Here is a 20,188-nt window from a genome sequence, read left to right as displayed (position 1 = left end):
AAAGAAAGAAAGGAAGGAAGGAAGGAAGGAAGGAAGGAAGGAAGGAAGGAAGGAAGGAAGGAAGGAAGGAAGGAAGGAAGGAAAATTAAAAGGTATTTTTCAAAACTGAATATAGAAATGTATAAGTACAATTTACTATAAATCTGTACTTCCAAACTCAGGTGGATATGATGTTACTAGACTCATATTAAAAACCTAAATATAGGCCAGGTGTGGTGGCTTACACCTGCAATCCCAGCACTTTGGAAGACTGAGGCAGGAGGACTGCTTGATGCCAGGACTTTGAGACCAGCCTGTGTAACATAGCAAGACATTGTCTCTAATTTTGTTTTAAAGTCTAATATTGACTATGTGTACATGAAATGTGTATACCATGTGTACATCGCCCCCCGCCACATACACACTGATCAAAAGAAGCTATGCCAAATGCCAAGCAACTCTAACCCCCCAAAAAAACTTTTTCACAAATAGCTCATTTAAATGTTTCTGCATTTAAGTCAACCTAAAATATTGATAAATATACTCTCAAAGAAAACTAAATTTGCCTATTTATTCTCTACTTCCAGAGCAGTGCATTCAAAGTAATTGTTACAATCTAACACACCTGATTCAAGTATCCCACTAATAAAAATGTTTGTTCTGTACAGTCATCCCTTGGTGTATCTGGGTATTGGTTCCAGGGCCTCTGTATGGACCAAAACACGTGCACACTCAAGTGCCACAGTCGTCCCTGTGGAATCTGTGTATATGAAAAGTCAGCCCTTTGTATATGGAAATTTTGCATCCCACAAACACTTTCTGGTTGACAAAATCCACCTATAAGTGGAGCCATACGGTTCAAACCCTGTGTTGTTAAAGGGTCAATTGTATATACGTTTTGTAACATGCCCCCTCACGAAATGCCAACAACAAAAAGTTTACCAGAAAAGTTTGCATCAGAGCACATCTATCCCTGTGATTAACTTTTATAGAGCTCTTAAAATAAATATTGTTCAAAAACTATTTAATGACAAAGACAAAATGTTCATGATATAAAATTAAGTATAAGAAAAAAGGGCTGGGCGCAGTGGCTCATGCCTGTAATCCAGCACTTTGGGAGGCCGAGGCAGGCAGATCACCTTAGGTTAGGAGTTTGAGACCAGCCTGGTCAACATGATGAAACCCCATCTCTACTAAAAACATAAAAATTAGCCAGGGGTGGTGGCACATGCCTGTAATCCCAGCTACTCGGGAGAATGAGGTAGGAGAATTGTTTGAGCCTGGGAGGCAGAGGTTGCAGTGAGCTGAGTTCACGCCACTGCACTCCAGTCTGGGCAACAGAACAAGAACAAGACTCCGTCTCAAAAAAAAAAAAAAAAAGAGAGAAGAAAAAATGTAAAAAACTATTATTAAAAAAAATAAAGCTGGGCCGAGCATGTGGTTCACACCTATAATCCCAGCACTTTAGGAGGCCGAGTAGGGAGGACTGCCTGAGCCTGGGAATTCAAGATCAGCCTGGGCAATTTAGTGAGACCCTGTCTCTACAAAAAATAAAAAAAAAAAATAGCAGGGCATGGTGGCAAATGCCTGTAATCCCAGCTACTCGGGAGGCTGAGGTGGGAGGATCGCTTGAGCCCAGGAGGCCAACGGTGCAGTGAGCTGTGATCACGCCACTGCACTCTAGTCTGGGCGACAGAGTGAGACACTGTCTCAAAACAGTAACAAACCACTAGATGCAATATGTATCCCTAGGTTGGATCCTGGAACAGAAAAAGAACATCAGTAGAAAAACAGAAGAAATGTAAATAGTCTGTAGTTTAGTTAATAGTATTGTACTAGTATTAATTTCTTAGTTTTGACACATATGCCATGGTTATATAAGATGTTAACACTAGGGGAAGCTAGGTGAAGGGCATATGGGAACTATCTTTACAACTTAACATTCTAAAATTATTCTAAAAAATTTTATTTTAAAAGTTGCTCTTCACATCCAGTAGCAAACTTGAAAGGATTTGCATTATTAAAAAATAACATTTTACATCAATTTTTCTCTCCCCTACCTCCACATAAAATACATAAACCCACACACACACAAAAAAAACTAGATGAACACACCCTAAAATGTTAACACTGATTCATTTAGTGGTAGAATGAAAAGGATTTTTTCTTTTTATGTTTTCTAGTGTGTGAATTGCTTTTATAATCAATGAATTATTAACTAAAGAAAATACAAATCAATACTTACTGAAGAGTTCTTTAGAAACAAAAGCTGTAAGTGTCTAAGCAGAGCCCAAAGGCAGACTACATACAAAACACGTTTGGGCAGACTCTGAAGAACACAGTGGCCAAGGGAAACTGCCAGGAGCATTTAAGTAGGGAAACTCTAATTAGTAAATGCTGGAAACCTGCCAACAAGCAGAACTTAACATCTACTCTCAGGTTAAAGTGCCTGAGGCCAACAAGCTATGCTCAAAATTCACATCTTAGGGGAATGGATGTCTTGAAAAGCACCCAATACTAAGAATTCACGGAGATACACAGCCTGGGTTTACTTCAAACACAAATAATGCAGCTGGACACCCGGTACACAACTGCCCACTGAGAACTCCTAGAGACAGTTTTCAGTACCACAATATGGTCCCAAAGTTTTTCTTCCCTACTTCTTTCCTCTCTAACATCTTCCTACCACCTACGCCCATTCCTTAGCCCTAAGGCCTAAAAATGGCACCCTGGTGCCATCTAGCAACATGGGTAGAATTATCCAGGTCTAGAGACCACTGAAATTACAGAATCAAATCCTATTTCAGATGTGTAACAGAAGCCTCCCACAAGCTTTTTTTTTTTTTTTTTCCTGATACTTTTAAGGAAAACTATGTTTTAGTAACTCCATTAAGCCATAAGGGAAAATTTAATCAACAATAAATATTCTCCAATCAAAATTTAAAGGTACAATCATATTGTCCCTTAAAGAAAGTGCTAGTGGAATCAGATTACATTTTGATAAGAAATTTCTTCTAAGCTGTAATCAGCATAACTTACATATGTTAGGTTGCAAGCTCCTAAAATAACTCTAAGTGGGTCAGGTGCAGTGGCTCACGCCTATAATCCCAGAACTTTGGGAGGCCGAGGCAGGTGGATCACGAGGTAAGCAGTTCAAGACCATCCTGGCTAACACAGTGAAACCCTGTCTCTAATGAAAATACAAAAAATTAGCAGGGCGTGGTGGTGGGCGCCTGTAATCCCAGCTACTCGAGAGGCTGAGGCAGGAGAGTCTTGTGTACCTGGGAGGCAGAGGTTGCAGTGAGCTGAGATCGTGCCACTGCACTCCAGCCTGGGCAACAGAGTGAGACTGAGATTCCGTCTCAAAAAAAAAAAAAAATCGCTCTAAGTGGCCTGTTCTGAGTTTTGTGTTGCTTTTTAAAAATAATTTGTAATTGTTTGTTTATGGGACACTCATTCTCAGCAGAAAGTATAGTAAGTCCTAGAACCACCACTTAATAAACATTTATATGCATTCCTTTTTACTTTTTTTTTTTTTTTTTTGAGATGGAGTCTTGCTCTACCGCCCAGGCTGTAGTGCAATGGCACGATCTTGGTTCACCGCAACCTCCACCTCCGGGGTTCAAGCAATTCTCCTGCCTCAGCCTCCCGAGTAGCTGGAATTACAGGTGTGCGCCATCATGCCCGGCTAAGTTTTGTACTTTTAGTAGAGACAGGATTTCACCATGTTGTCCAGGCTGATCTCAAACTCCTGACCTCGGGTGATCTGCCCACCTTGGCCTCCCACAGTTTACTCTTTTGAATCCTTGGGGACTCTGTAATAAGGTATCTAGGACTAACTCAACGACGTACAAAGTAAGACACTACACTCAGAGGCAAAGGGGTCTTGTAAGTTAAAGTATCTGGCCTTTACTTCATGAGTTCTGTAACAGTGATTTTAAGCATCAGAAGCCTTTGTTTCTTACTTTCCAGTTCCTGGTTGTGTTTAAGACAGTAGACGTTACCTACCAAAAAAGTGATCCTCAGGTATGGTGGCCACTATACTGTTATTGTTGTTACTTTGAAAATTAATAGACATATATCCTGTTTTTCATCAAAGCTGAGACATGATTGATTTTAAGACTGATATTTTATATACCACTGAGAAAGAAAAAAAGTCAATTTAACTATAATATGCCACTAATTGTAAGACACACCCAAATTTTAGTGAATAAAACTGGGAAATGTCTCTTAGGATCAATAAAATATGTCATACAGTCAATGAAAGAACTATCAACACACTACAAATAACAGAAATGCAAAGTTGTTTGGACTGTCTTTTCTTTGCTCCTTCCCAGATGGTGAAGATAGTTACAATCAAGTAGTAGGATTTCAGAGCATCCAAGACTGATGTGATGTTCTTTTGAGCCCTTGCTAAATATTGATCTAAAAAACAATCTCATAATGCAGCCTGGTAGGAACTATTTTCTCCATTTTTCAATGGGGAAATGAAGGTGAATAAATTAATCAAAATTTTACTAGAAGTCAAATTTAGAATGTTCAGTTTTCTGCTCTACCACATTAACAAAGACAATATGCACCCTTCCTCTAAAGGTTTCATGGTTTGCTTTCCTTCAGATTTACCTGGGTCTTAACTTAAACACGTACCAATCATCCATGGTGAAGGTAATTCTGAAGAGCCACGTTCATAATTACACTTGAGCTCATCCCTCTGAAAACAACTACAATAACATATAATTTGGTAGTTTTGTTTGTTTGTTTTAAGACAGGGTCTTGCTCCATTGCCCAGGCTGGAGTGTAGTGGGGCGATCAAAGCTCACTGCAGCCTTAACCTCTTGGACTCAAGTGATCCTCCCGCCTCAGCCTCCCAAAGTAGTTTGGATTACAGGCGTGCACCACCACACGCAGCTAATTTTTTAAATGTTTTGTAGAGACACGGTCTAGCAATGTTGCCCAGGGGGTCTAGAACTCCTAGCCCCACGCAATACTCCCGCCTTGGCCTCCCAAAGTGCTGGGATTTGAAAGCAACTTTGAGAATATTTCTTTCTTCTTTTCTTTTTTTTTTTTTTTTAAAGACAAATGTGAAGAAAACAAATCTCAATAAAAAACAGCTGAAATTTCTAAGAAGATGTCTTATTCCGTCATACTCTCAAAATGTTTCTTCACTAATACTGGCTGAAAAGCTGCGTACTTTAATCTTTTTAAAAAGACTTTGAATAATTAAAAAGTCTTCGAACTTAATTCAACAGTTAGCCACAAATAATATTGGTTTCCTATAATTATGTACATAAAATACTCATGTTGAAGCCTTATAGTTTTAAATTTTCCACACGTAAATTACAAAACTGAATTCCCAGAAATGATTCATCCTTCTAAACAGAAAGTACAGTATGGCTCAGGTGAGGTTTTAATTCTCATATAATTGACAAATGGCATACAGTATCTCTGCTATCTCAATGTACTTTAAACACTACATTAGAATTTAAAATGAAAGGCTTTGGTGGTTTTGCTTGTTTTGGGACAGGTCTTGCTCCATCGCCCAGGTTGGCAATATTGGAGATAATGTCTTCTAGAGAAATTTAGAATGCTAAAAACAAAGCCTTTCGTTTTAGACTTAGTGAAAATATGTACTTGAACACTAGAGAGATCTGAGTTCTTACTTAACCTCTCTGAATCTATATTTCCTCGCAGGTTAAGTTAAAAATACTTCCTACCAACATTCCCTACACTTTACATGGTTTTTGCAGGTTCGGAAGTGGTTGTTGCATGCCAATAACCATGAGGACTGCATTAAGTTACTGAACAACGAAGATGGGGAAAAAAAGGATGGATTAGAGTGATACTTAAGCGTTAGCCTTAATAACACCTGATGACTGGTTAGACTGGGAAGGAAAGCAGAAGTCAAGGAAAAATACTCACATTTTCAGTTGAGGTTGACAGTACATACATTGAGCCAGGGAACACAGGAAGGACACAAGGTTTAGAAAAACATATAAGCTCAGTTTTGAATGTACTTTGATGTCCGTGAGACATTCAAATGGAGATGCTCAACAGACAAACAGAAATATAGGTGTGGAGATGGGAGAGAGATTTGGGAGTCGTCAGCTTACAGATCCAAGCATAGGGACAGATGAGACTGCCCAGTGCGAAGAAAAGTAAGACCTGCAGCAGCTCAGAAACACCAACATTTAAAGGAATTGTGAAAAAAAAAGAGTGAAAAAAAGCCCACAAGGAGACTGGACATTCACTCTCCAAGAAACAAGAGGAAAACCCCCAAGAGTGTGGTATCACAGAAGCCTAGGGGAAGACTGAGGCAAGGTGAGATGGGACTGAAAGAACATTGTCAAATCAATAAGGTAAGACTGTAGAAACCAGTGTGGAGAAGAAAATATTTAGCAATATGGAAGAGCAGAACAGAGACAGACAACTGTCTTCAAATTTCCATCTTATGGAATAATAGGCTTGATTTGCTCCTGAAATAGGAGACAGACCAAACAACAGAAGTCTATGCAAATGGAACAAAGTTCTATCTACCCAACAAATAACTGAGCTCCCTTTAAATGCTGAGTTACCAATCGCAGACAGTGTTTCAGTCGAGTCCATTACTGGTTAAGAAGTATGATGTTGTCTCTAAAAACAAAATGAATTAAATACACAAAATTAACAACAACAATGTTGTGATGATTTTTCTCTAAAAACTCAAGTGTGATGTTGTCTCTAAAAACAAAATGAATTAAATACACAAAATTAACAACAACAAAGACGTGATTTGAGTTTTCTTTCAATTTAAATAAATTTCAAGGACTAAACTAAATCTGAACTACTTTACATTAAAGGGAACAAAAAGACACAACAAAACAGCTTTAAAATACTTAAGAAATATAAAGCGTATTTCTTAAGTTATTATTTCTGAAGTTATAAAATATTATATTCAATTAACTTTAAGTAAAACACATAAAAAAGATAAAAAGCATTTTTAACTTTGTAAGTCCAAAGTAAAACATTTAATATGATATAAAACCTCTAAAGTCTTCACCAAATTTTATGGTTGATTTTTAGCTGTACTAATTCTATTTAATATCATTAAAATCTACCCAACTGAGTTTTCATAATTTTCTACCACTAAATAATTATGTTCTTCATTTCTCTCTTTGCTATATTTTTAAACTTGAAGCACATACGTGTATTTGTTTGTTTTAAGGTAGGGCTTAAAAGTTATCTGCAATGCTGTATATTTTCCATTTGACCCTTCAAAGCCGCTCTCTAACCTTCTCTACTCTACTCTGCGCCCTAGGAGCCTCACCCGCATGGAGGCACCAGCAGACCAGATTGGCTGTGGTTCCCTTCCTTATGGAGGTTCTTCTAGTAATGGCCCCTGTTAGGCAGCTCTCTCACATACTTATAGCTCTTGCTGACTCAGGTAGTCACTTCCTCTCTCTTTCCCTTTTTAGATACCTAGGAGTGTTAAGAACTGTTCCTAGCAGCCCGGTGTTCCTAGCAAACCTGGCTAACATCACGTGCTGATTTCCCTTAACCTGCCCATAATGTGTAAATAATCCCTTTATTAAATTCTTTTCCATTACAGGGTTCCTGCCAGAACCCTGACTTAAAGCAGTTGTTATTGATGTTTTCAATACAGTAATTATATATTACACTATAATCAGTGGAAAAGATACCTTATGAGAAAAGAGCCATGATCACCAGCTTTTATATTTCTTAGTCAAACCAACTAAACTAAGAATTGAAAATAAAAATTACCAACCTAAAAATGTTTGAGAGAAGGAATTACTTATTTTATTAAGATTAATATCCAAAATTCTTGCAGTCACCCTTCACACCTTACTCTCTCACATCCCATATCCAATCCATCAATCCTTTCAGATCTGTCTTCAAAATATGTCCAAGTTCAACCATTGCTTAACATTTCCACTATTTCTTCTCTGGTCCAAGTTACCAACATTTCTTTATGAATTTTTCCCAACTGCCTTCTAATTGGTCTTTGCCTCTGATTGTCCTGCTCTAGTCTTTTCTCACCAGAGCAACCAGATTAATTCTGTTAAAAAGTATTAATACAGGAGCTTGGTGCAGTGGCTTACACCTGTAATTCCAGCAACTTGGGAGACTGTGGTGGGTGGATCACTTGAGACCAGGAGTTTAAGACCAGCCTGGGCAACAGCACAAGAACCTATCTCTAAAAAATAAAAAAACAACTTAGCCAGATGTGGTGGTATGCACCTGTAGTCCTAGCTACTTATTAGGAGGCTGAGATGGAAGGATCCCTTGAGCCCAGAAGTCGGAGGCTGCAGTAAGCCATGACTGTGCCATTGTACTCTAGCCTGGGTGAGAAAACAAGATCCCGACTCAAAAAAAAAAAAAAAAGTATTAATGGATATTTTTCTGAAAATGGCAAAAATCATAACTCTCAAAAAACAGTAAAACAAACATATGTCAAAGATATAATTTAACTCATTAATAATAGAATTAGTAAGACGTTACAACTGGTTCAGAGGAACATTCCAACAACTACACATACATAGGAAATAAGGAGTTCTGAAAGAAATTTACAAATAGATGCAAAACAGGTATATTCACAGGTAATATCAACTGCATTCTACTGGGGATAATTTATATTTATTTTCATGAATAAGATTTACTTGCATTTTCTACTTTTTTATTGTGGTAAAATACACATAAAATTTACCATCTTAACTATCCATCATCCATCTCTGTAACTCTTTTTTTCTTTTCGAGACAGGGTCTCACTCTGTCAACTAGGCGGGAGGGCAGTGATGTGACCATAGCTCACTGCAGCCTTGACATCCTGGGCTCAAGGGATTCTCCCTTCTCAGCCTCTCAATTAGCTAGGACCACTGGCACATCCCACCATGTGCGGTTAACTTTTTAATGTTTTGTAGAGGCAAGGTCTCACTATGTTGCCTAGGCTTCTTTTCATCTTGTAAAACTGAAACTCCACAGCTGTTAAACAGTAACTCCCTCCTCCTCCCATCCCCTGACAACAACCATTCTACTTTCTCTCTAATTTTGACTATACTACCTCCTTCACATAAGTAGAATCACATAGCATTTGTCTTTGTGTGACTGGCTTATTTCACTTAGCATAATGTCTTCAAGGTTCATCCATGACGTAGCATATTACAGAATTTCCTTCCTTTTTAAGGCTGAATGATATTCCACTGCATCTATATACCACATTTTACTTACCCATTCATCTGTCAATGAACACTTGGGTTGCTTCCACCTTTTGGCTACTGTGTACAAATAGATATGGGTGTACAAATACCTTAAGACCCTGCCTTTGGTTCTTTTGAATATACTCAGAAGTTGAATTGCTGCATCATATGGTAATTCTGTTTTTAATTTTTTGAGGACCACAAAACTGTACCATTTTATATTCTCACCAACAGTGCATAAGGTTTCCAATTTTTCCACGTCCTCACCAACATTTGTTACTATTTTTTAAAAAAATAATAGCCATCTGTGGCCAGGTGCAGTGGCTCACACCTGTAATCCCAGCACTTTGGGAGGCTGAAGTAGGCGAATCTTGAGGCCAGGAGTTTGAGACAAGCCTGGACAACAGGGTAAAACCCCATCTCTACTAAAAATACAAAAATTAACCAGGCATGGTGGCACATACCTGTAATCCCAGCACTTTGGGAGGCCAAGGTGAGTGGATCACTTGAGGCCAGGAGTTCGAGACCAGCCTGGGTAACACAGCGAAACCCTGTCTCTACTAAAAATACAAAAATTAGACAGGTGTGGTGGTGCACACCTATAGTCCCAGCTACTTGGGAGGCTGAGATGTAAGAATCACTTGAATCTGGGAGGCGGAAGTTGCAGTGAGCTGAGATCATACCACTGCGCTCCAGCCTGAGCAATACAGCAAAACTCCATCTCAAAAAAAAAAAAAAAAAAAAAGAGTAGTGTGAGGGTAATATAATGAGTATGAGGGTAGTATCTCACTGTATTTCTTATTTGCATTTCTCTAATAATTGGTGACGTTAAACACCTTTTCATATGCTTACTGGCCTTTGTATATCTTCTTTGGTGTAATGTCTATTCTAGTCCTTGGCCCATTTTTAAATTAGTTTTTGATTTTGAGTTTCAAAAGTTTTTTCTTGTATTGTTTGTGCCTTTGGTGTTACATCCAAGACACCACTGCCAAATTCAATGTCATGAAGCATTTGCCCCACATTTCCTTACAACAGTTGTACACTTTTGATTCATTTTAATTTTTGTATATAGTGCTAGATGAAGGTCCAACTCCATTATTTTGTATGTAGATATCCAGTTTTTCCAGCATCACTTGTTGAAGAGACTGTCCCTTTCCCACTGAATAGTCTTGGTACCCTTGTCAAAAATTATTTGCCCATATATGCAAGTGTTTATTTCTGGGTTTTTTGTTTTTTTTTGTTTTTTTTTTTTTTTGAGACGCGGTTTCGCACTGTCACCCAGGCTAGAGTGCAGTGGCACGATCTCGGCTCACTACAACCTCCGTCTCCTAGGTTCAAGCAATTCTCCTGCTCAGCCTCCCAAATAGCTGGGATTACAGGCCTCCACCACGACACCCAGCTGATTTTTTGTATTTTTAGTAGAGATAGGGTTTCACCATGTTGGCCAGGCTGGTCTCGAACTCCTGACCTCGAGATTCACCCGCCTTGGCCTCCCAAAGTGCTGGGATTACAGGTGTGAGCCACCACGCCGGTCTATTTCTGGGTTCTCTATTCTATTCCATTGGGCTATATGTCTGCCTAAATTTATGCCAATACCATGCTGTTTGATTACTGTAGCTTTGTAGTAAGTTTTGAAATCAGGAAGTGTGAATCAACAGCTTTGTTCTTCTTTTTCAAGATTGTTTTAGCTATTGACAGTCCCTTGATATTCCATATGAATTGTAGGATGGGCTTTTCTAATTTTGCAAAAATCATCATTGTGGTTTTGATAGGAATTGCACTGATTCTGTAGATTATTTTTAGTATTCACATCTTAACAATATGAAGGCTTCCAATCCATGAAAAGCAGAAGTTTTTCATTTATTTAATTTCTTTGAGCAATGTTTTATAGTTTTTGCTGTAAAAATCTTTCACTTCTTTGGTTAATTCGTATTTTATTCTTTTTGATGCTATTGTAAACAAAATTGTTTTCTTAATTTCCTTTTAGTATTCTTCATTGTTAGATGAAACTGCTAACGCTTTAGGGTTTTCTACATATAAGATCATATCATCTGTAAACAGAGATTACTTTACTTCTTTCCAATTTGGATGGCTTTTCTTTTTCTTGCCTAATTGCTCTGGCTAGAATACCCATTACAATATTTAATAGAATTGGTGAAAGTGGGAATCCTTGCCTTGTTCCTGATCTCAGAGGAAAATCTCTTTTCAGTCTTTCACCACTGAATGTGACATTCACTGTATTTTTCATATACAGCTTTTACTATGTTGAAGTAGTTTCCTTTTATTTTTTATTTATTTATTTATTTTTCAAGATGGAGTCAGGCTGGAGTGCAGTGGCATGATCTTGGCTCATTGCAACCCCCTCCTCCTAGGTTCAAGTGATTCTCCTGCCTCAGCCTCCTGAGTAACTGGGATCACAGGTGCGCGCCACCAGGCCCAGCTAATTTTTACATTTTTAGTAGAGATGGGATTTCACCATGTTGGCCAGGCTGGTATTAAACTCCTAATCTCAAGTGACTCACCCACCTTAGTCTCCCAAAGTGCTAAAATTACAGGCATGAGCCACCATACCTGGTTCCTTTTATTTCTAATTTTAGTGTTTTTCTTTTTTAATCATGAAAGGATACTGAATTTTGTCAAATGTTTTTTCTGCATCAATTGACACGATCATGTGGTTTTTTCCCATTCATACTTTTAATGCATACATTACATTGAACAATTTTCATATGTTGAACCATCTATGCATTCCAGGAATAAGTCCCACTTGATCATGGTATATAATCTCACTGATATGCTGCTGAATTTGGTTTCACTAGTATTTTGTTGAGGATTTTAACATCAATATTTATGATTCAATCGCATTTTTAAGAAGTTTTCTGTTAAGTTCCAGTACTCTAAAAAAAAAAAAAGCCTTCCTACTCCGCCCCTGCCCTGCCCACAAAATGAGACAGAGATAAACTCAATGGCTGAGCTAGACAGGACACCCATTTGCCATTTTTTTGTCCACTTCAATGTGGTTCACAACTTTTCCTGACAAAATCCTGCAGTGGCTCCCCCTATTCCTCTGAAAATAAAAATTAAGGACTTTTCAGTGGTCTCTATGAGATCCTAACATTTTCTGCCTCTCCCGTTCCACTACTGATCATGTACTTTAAAATTCTTCACTCTCCATACTCTGCTCCAGCCACAACGGCCTCCTTGCTGTTTCTAGAATACACTAAGTATGTTCCTATCTCAGGTCCTTTGCAACTACTGTTCCTTGTACCTGGAATGCTCTTCTACCAGATATCAGCATAGTTTCCTCCTTCACTTGCTTCAGGTTTTTGTTCACAAATCAATTTATTAAAGAATTTTCCTGAGCACTCTACATATGAAATAGATAAGCCCTTACCCACTAGCCTATGATGATACACCTTTTCCTCTTTCCCTACTACATTGTCCTCAAAATGCCTTACCACCAAGTGGCATACTACATATTGACTTGTTTTTTTATTCTCTATCTTCACTCCACTGCCGCCACAAAACGTAAACTCCATAGTGGCAAAGATTTTGTTTTGTTCACTGAAATATCCTCAGTGCCTGAAGAGTGCCAGACAGATATTAAATGCTTAATAAGTTTTAGTTGAATGAATAATATCAGATATTGTTTAAAAATAGCAACATTCTTATTCATAAAATTTGTTCCTGAATTTCTGCAATGTACAAACATATCAATAAAACTACAACCAAATGCTTTTACATTTTCACTTATTAACATATGTTACTTGTTACTTATTGAGATGACTTGCAAAAATGGGGCTCAAAATTATCACTTAGATTTGTCTGTACACTGACAGCTATCTCAAGAAAAATAATTTGAAATTTAAGAAACAGTATCACAAAATTTCTTTTAGAAGCAATGTTACCATGTTGTTATCAAAGTGAGCAAGTATACTCGTAAGACTGAGGTAGCACCAGATGTTTTCCTTTTTGTACTATAGATTCAAAAACTGTCATTTGGATTATAGTTATTATAGCAGATGTAACTCCTGAAGACTCTACCTGGGTAAGTCAACCGCCTGAGAGTCATTATCCAAGCCACACTATCTCCTCCAAGCTAGGTCACTCTTTGACGTTTTGCAGTCTTGGGATGAGCCTAGGTGAAGGTGAAGATACTCTAAGAGTAAAGCAATTGTTTATGTTGGATTTCTCATCCTACAACTTTTCCTAAGCTCTTTCATTTTCTAACATTAAAAGGTACTTAATATTAACTAGAATTTACTTTGAATATATTTGAACTACCTGCCATATGCAATTCCAACACCAACATCTTTGATCTGAGTTATTTCAGTGAAAACAGAAATATGGTTACATATGGTTGAAAGTACAAGTTTGGAATATCACAGACCAATGAAATAATGGTTTAGCTACAAACAATATTAGTTTAAATATTTTTTCTTTACATACCCTGATTCATTCAAAAATCTGTTTGAAAAAATAAAGAATTTCAGAGCTAGTCTTTTTTCTGTATACTTTTTTCCTGTATACTTTAATAACCTCTAGATTACTTACAATACAAATGCTATCTGAACAGTTGTTATGCTGTATTTTGTAATTTTTTTAAACTGCTTTCTATTTCAAATAATTTCAATCCGTGGCTGATTGAATTTGCAGGTGTGCAACCTATGGATACGAACAAGCAACTATAAATCAAAGGTAAAGGCATCATAAAGTAAGGTTTTAAATTCCTCTAGTTGATAAGGCTGAACCTGTTTACGATTGGGTCTGACAGCATGCACATTTTTACTTTTTAATTAGAATGCTGCAAATTAATATGTTTGTTATACTAAGTATGTCCGTCAGTAAAGAAAAATATTCAGAACATACTCCCCCGCCATCTACATCTGGTTTTAGAGGCAATAAATGCTTCTAATATATGGCCCTGATAACACCTGCTTTAATAATAAAAAGATAATCAAATCATCTTTCGAGTGTGTGAGGAAAAATTCTGAAAATGGAGAAATAACTTATTTGAAACCAATCTCTTTAAATTATAAAAAATGTGTTAGAATTACATCAAAGCATAAGACTTTTTACATAAAGTTACTAAATTTGTATCAAAACCACTTCCCCTGAATTAACAATAATACAGTGTTACTTTTTTTTTTTTGAGACAGGGTCTCACCCTGTCACCCAGGCTGGAGTGCAGTGGTACAATCTTGGCTCACTGAAACCTCCACCACGAGGGTTCAAGTGATCATCCTGCCTCAGTCTCCTGAGTAGCTGGGACTACAAACACATGCCACCGCACCTGGCTAATTTTTGTATTTTTGTATGTTTTATTTTTTATTTATTTATTTTTTTTGAGATGGAGTTTCGCTCTTGTTGCCCAGGTTGGAGTGCAATGGCATGATCTCGGCTCACCCCATCCTCCTTCTCCCAGGTTCAAGCAATTCTCTTGCCTCAGCCTCCCGAGTAGCTGGGATTACTGGCATGTGCCATCATGCCCAGCTAATTTTGTATTTTTAGTAGAGACGGGGTTTCTCCATGTTGGTCAGGCTGGTCTCGTACTCCTGACCTCAGGTGATCCGCCCACCTCGGCCTCCCAAAGTGCTGGGATTACAGGTGTGAGCCACCACGCCCGGACTACTTTTTGTATTTTTAATAGTGAAGGAGTTTTGTCATGTTGCCCAGGTTGGTCTCAAACTCCCGGACTCAAGAGACCCACCTCCCTCAGCTTCCTAAAGTACTAGGATTACAGGTGTCAGTCACTGCACCTGGCCCAGTGTTACTTTTGTACCAGTAACTATACTAGAATACAGACTAACTGGGCCTAATAACATTAATGCTATATTCTTTATTTTTACAGAGTAGGCCAAATACACACATATACACATACTTCCTTTAAAACAAAAACAGCTAAATTATACATTCTAAGGTATTTTGTATAATTTTCATAAGAATTTTGGTTACCGTGAAGTTTAAAAATTTGAAATATTAAAGAAGTTAAGATTTTAATAAACACAACTTTCTACCGTTTGTGTGAGTAGGCCTTCAGATGGCAGCAAATGCAACATAATAAATGTTGGGCCTGTTTGTAAGAACTGGTTATCTGATACCCTCTTTTACTAAACTTTTTAAAACCTGGGTTGCTCCAGGGGAAACACGCATTCAAGAGTGGGATGTGATCTAAAATCAAATAAAAGTTGCAAAGTAGGTGACTTCTAGGTTTAAAAAAATACTTGAGGGACTCAGTTTTGTGGTTTTTTTAAAAAACAAACTTCATTACATTTAGTCATCATGTCTCTTAAGGATCCTCTTGGCAGTAACAGTTTTTCAGATTTTTCTTGTTTTTGATTATCCTGACCATTTTCAGGAGCACTGGTAAAATACTTTGGAGAACGCCCCTCCTCTCTTGGAATTTGACACTTTTCTCATAATTAGACTGGGAGTATGGGATTTGGGGAGGAGGATCACAGAGATAAAGTGCCATTTTTATCACAACATAGCCTTTGAAACATATTATCAACATGACTTATCACTGTTGATGTTACCCCTGACAACCTACCTGGCTGTCAGATTTCTCCACTGTGAAGTTACTTCTCCCTGAACTCTTCTGTACTTCTTGGAAGAAGTACTGAACTTCTTGGAAAGAAGGCATGCACAGCCCATACTTAAGGATTAGGGAATTGTGTCTCACCATGATGAAGGTGGAGTATTGACAAATTATTTGGAGTTCTTCTGTACAGGAGATTTGTCTCTTCTCCATTTATTTATTTATTTATTTATTTATTTATTTATTCAATCACTTATTCATATCAGTATCAGCCTGTGGATATTCATTTTACACTCTGGGTTATAATCCAATATTACTTTATACTTTACTTATTTTCTTCTTCAAATTATTCCAACTTTGATCATTGTGAGCTCTTTTAAGTGACTCCTATGCCCCTTTGACATAGTCCCATTTTGTGGGTTTTTTGTTAAAGCCCTTCTTTACTTTTTTTTTGGCACTACAAGATGTTCTAAGCTGATCTTGTCTATCTTTTTATTATTTTTTGAGACAGAGTCTCACACTGTCACTCAGGCTGGAGTGCAGTGGCACGATCTTGGCTCCCTGCAACCTCCACCTCCTGAGTTCAAGTGACTCTCCTGTCTCAGCCTCCCGAGTAGCTGGGATTACAGGTGCCCGCCACCCTGCCCAGGTAATTTTTTGTATTTTTAGTAGAGATGGGGTTCCACCATGTTGGCCAGGCTGGTCTTGAACTCCTGACCTTGTAATTTGCCCGCCTCAGCCTCCCAAAGTGGATCTTAGACGTCTGTTTCTTGCCCTAGTCCTAGATTGAGCCATTTTTCCAACGAACCCTGGTCCTTAAGGAGAAGGGTACAGATTCAGCATCCCTAATTGGAAAATCTGAGAATTTCTGAGCACCAACATGACACCACAGGTGGAAAATTTCACACCCGACTTCACATGATGCGTGCACAAAATTATTTAAAATATTGTATAAATCACCTTCAGGCTATGTGTATAAGGCATATATGAAACATAAATGAATTTCGTGTTTAGACTTGAGTCCCATCCCCAAGATATCTCATTATGTATATGCAAATACTTAGAAATCCAAAAAAAACCCTGAAATTCAAGCAGGCACGGTGCTCATGCTTGTAATCCCAGCACTTTGGGAGGCCAAGAACAGCCTGGAGTTCAAGAACAGCCAGGAGTTCAAGAACAGCCTGGCCAGCATGATAAAACCCCATCACTACTAAAAATACAAAAAATTAGCCAGGCATGGTGGTGTGTTCCTGTGATCCCAGCTACTCGGGAAGCTGAGGCAGAAGTTGCAGTGAGCCGAGATCATGCCACTGCACTCTAGCCTGGGCAATAGAGTGAGACTCTGTCTCAAAACAAAACAAAACACCCTGAAATCCAAAACACATCTGATCCCAAGCATTTAGAATAAGGATAAGGATAATCAACTAGTATTAGAAACCAAGATTTGGGTTCTTGGTGTGCTCTTGCTATCGGGTGTCATTGCATCTAGGAGGGCCTCTGTGTAACTAAATTTTATGTTATTTTGTGAGGAATCTGCATAACAAAATATAGAAATAAACTCATGGAGAATAGACTAAGACCATGAAGTTGAAAGATTATACAATTATAGATAGGGTATTATCACTTTTTATGAATGTGTTTTGAAAATAATGCATCTGAATAATATAAGGGAATCTAAATTTTTAAAAATATAAACTTAACACATGTCATTTTTGTTGCAAAGAGAAAAAGGTGACAAATGTATAATGTCAGGAATAAAAGAGGAAGTTCAGTAGAATCCATCTTAATTCAAATGGACATGAAGTTAGTTGGATAATGCAGGAAATTAAAACACACATACCACCCTCACACACACCCCTTACCTTAAACATTTTATTTTAGCTTAAACATATAAAAAGGCATGAATTTACCAAACTTAAGGCCAGGGCCTTTTTTTGTCAATGGGAGATGGCTGATTAGAATTCTGTATTATGTTTCTCATACAAACCTTACCTAAGTTGTATGTTATTTGAAATGGATCAAGGGATTCTATTTCTAGCAACATGGTAGGTTAGATGTCCAGACTGACTCTACTGCTGGAATCTACAATGCTTTATATACATATTTTTAAAATTTTATTATTAAATGTTTTCCTAATCTGGCACAAATGTAAAAAGCTACGAAAGGTGGCTCTTGACTTTAAGGTAATTTCATCATGCTGCTTAGAAAACTGCAGACTGCGGGAGACAGACTATATAGTCCAAGACTGCCTTGCATACAGTTGCAAATCCCCAAATCCACAAAGTACAAATGAAGGAGCAGCAAACCTACCTAGTAGAAGGTGACAGCAAGTAAACTTGCCTGCTTGACCTTGACGCTGGTAAAAAGAAGAAAATCTCCTGCAAGAATTTATAACTATAAGCCAGCTCTTAAATGAGTTTGTGGAGACGAAAAAGGACAAAAAGGCATAACATGAAAAATAGACTATATGTCTAATTAGAGTTATAGAAGGAGAAAATAAGAGGCATTATTCAAAGAGATAATGGTTAAGAATTTTCCACAATTATTCAAAGACATTATTATTATCCTCAGATCCAGGAACTCCCAAAGAATCCCAAGTGGGATTACAAAAAATAAAATGAGGAAATGAAAAAAATAATGCCTCAATACATTATACAAAACTGCAAAACACTAAATGGGAAGGAAAAAAAGGCTTAAGACAGCCAAATAAAAGGGTGATTACTTACAAAGGAAGGGCAATTAAGACTTCTCAACAGCAATACTGGCAGTCAAAGGACTGGAGTAATGTCTTCAATATGATGAGAAAACAGAATTCTACACACAGAGAAACTACCTTTCAAGAATGAAGTTGAAATAAAGACATCTTCAGACAAAGAAAAAAGTGTCTTTTTCACCAAAGGATCTTCACTGAAAGAAATTCTAAAGAACATACTTCAGGTAGAAAAAAAATTATCATAGACGAAAGGTCTCAGATCCAAAAAGGAACAATGAGCCAAGAAAACAGTGATTAGGTAAATAAATTTAAACAAAGGTTTACTACCTAAAACAGTAATTTGTCTAAAATTCTGTATGTATGCATAAGAAGAATATGCCAAAACTAAGATAACAGACAACAATGTTACAGGTTGAGAGGAAGACAACCAGAGCGTACTAAGTTACTACATTATTCAGGAATAAAGATACTAATTTGGACTTTTCTAAGAAAACCATGTTAAAATAGCCAGAGCAACCACTAAAAGAATAAATAATATATTAATTATAAACAAATATACATGCATGCAAGGTATGGAGAGGAGATGGAATGAGACAAACATATATGTCTAACTCAATACAAAAGACTGGCAAGAATGAGAGGAAGAATTGGATAAACAGAAAAACCACAGAAGGGGACAGAAATATATGTAAATCAGAGCTGGGCATGGTGGCTTACATCTGTAATTCCAACACTCTGGGAGGCTGAGGCAGGAGGAACGCTTGAGTCCAGGAATTCAAGACCAACTTAGGCAACATAGTGGGATACCATCTCTAAAAAATTAAAAAATCAGCCCAGCATAGTGGCGCATGCCTGTGATCCCAGCTACCTAAGGGGCTGAGGTGGAAGGATCGTTGACAGCAGCAGATAGAGGCTAAAGTAAGCCATGATCGTGCCACTGCACTCCAGCCTGTGCAACAGAGCGAGATCTTGTCTCAAAAAAAGAAAAAAAAAGTTAAAAAAAAAAAAAATCTAAATCTATCAGTAACACAATTGACTGAAATTCTCCAGTTAAAAAATAAAGATTGTCATTCAGAACAAAAATAAAACTCAATCTTATTCTATTTACAAAACTCCAATGAAAATACATGAAAAACTAAAGAATGAAAATACTGGCCAGGTGCGGTGGCTCACGCCTGTAATCCCAGCACTTTGGGAGGCTGAGGTGGGTGATCACCTGAGGTCAGGAATTCGAGACTGACCTGGCCAACATGGGAAACCCCATCTCTACTAAAAAAACAGAAATTAGCCAGGAATGGTGGTGCGTGTATGTAATCCCAGCGACTCAGGATGTTGAGGCACAAGAATTCCTTGAACCTAGGAGATGGAGGTTGCAGTGAGCTGAGATTGCGCCACTGCACTCCAGCCTGGGTGACAGAGTGAGACTTCGTTTCAAAAAAAAAAAAAAAAAAAAAAAGAATGAAAATACTACACTAACCAAAAGAAAACTACACTAGCTATATTAATCCAAGAAAACAGCAATAATAACAATTTTTTAAAAAATGTAAGGCTAAAAGTGTGTTTAGATAGAGGGCCCTTTCATAATGATAAAAAATTTGATTTAACAAAAAGATAAAACAATTCTAATCCTAAATTGTTTCATTATTTTGGCTTATTAATGTACTTAATAGCATACATTCGGCCGGGCGCGGTGGCTCAAGCCTGTAATCCCAGCACTTTGGGAGGCCGAGACGGGCGGATCACGAGGTCAGGAGATCGAGACCATCCTGG

General features: G+C 37.7%; 1 protein-coding gene across 8 annotated transcripts in view; it reads right to left on the bottom strand.

The window, feature by feature from the left end:
• Positions 1 to 20,188, bottom strand: part of FRS2 (fibroblast growth factor receptor substrate 2) — a 110,208-nt gene that overhangs the window by 24,592 nt on the left and 65,428 nt on the right. For 3 of the 8 annotated variants that reach the window (XM_011976613.1, XM_011976614.1, XM_011976609.1), the window contains one exon: positions 18,016 to 18,083. The exons of the other annotated variants lie outside the window; for them this stretch is intronic. The gene's annotated coding sequence lies outside the window, so the exon portion shown is untranslated. The remainder of the gene's footprint in view (positions 1 to 18,015; positions 18,084 to 20,188) is intronic. 8 annotated transcript variants of the gene reach the window in all.

This window comes from Mandrillus leucophaeus, unplaced genomic scaffold (assembly GCF_000951045.1).
Source record: "Mandrillus leucophaeus isolate KB7577 unplaced genomic scaffold, Mleu.le_1.0 Scaffold169, whole genome shotgun sequence".
Lineage (NCBI taxonomy): Eukaryota > Metazoa > Chordata > Mammalia > Primates > Cercopithecidae > Mandrillus > Mandrillus leucophaeus.
This window is presented reverse-complemented; position numbering and strand designations above follow the sequence as displayed.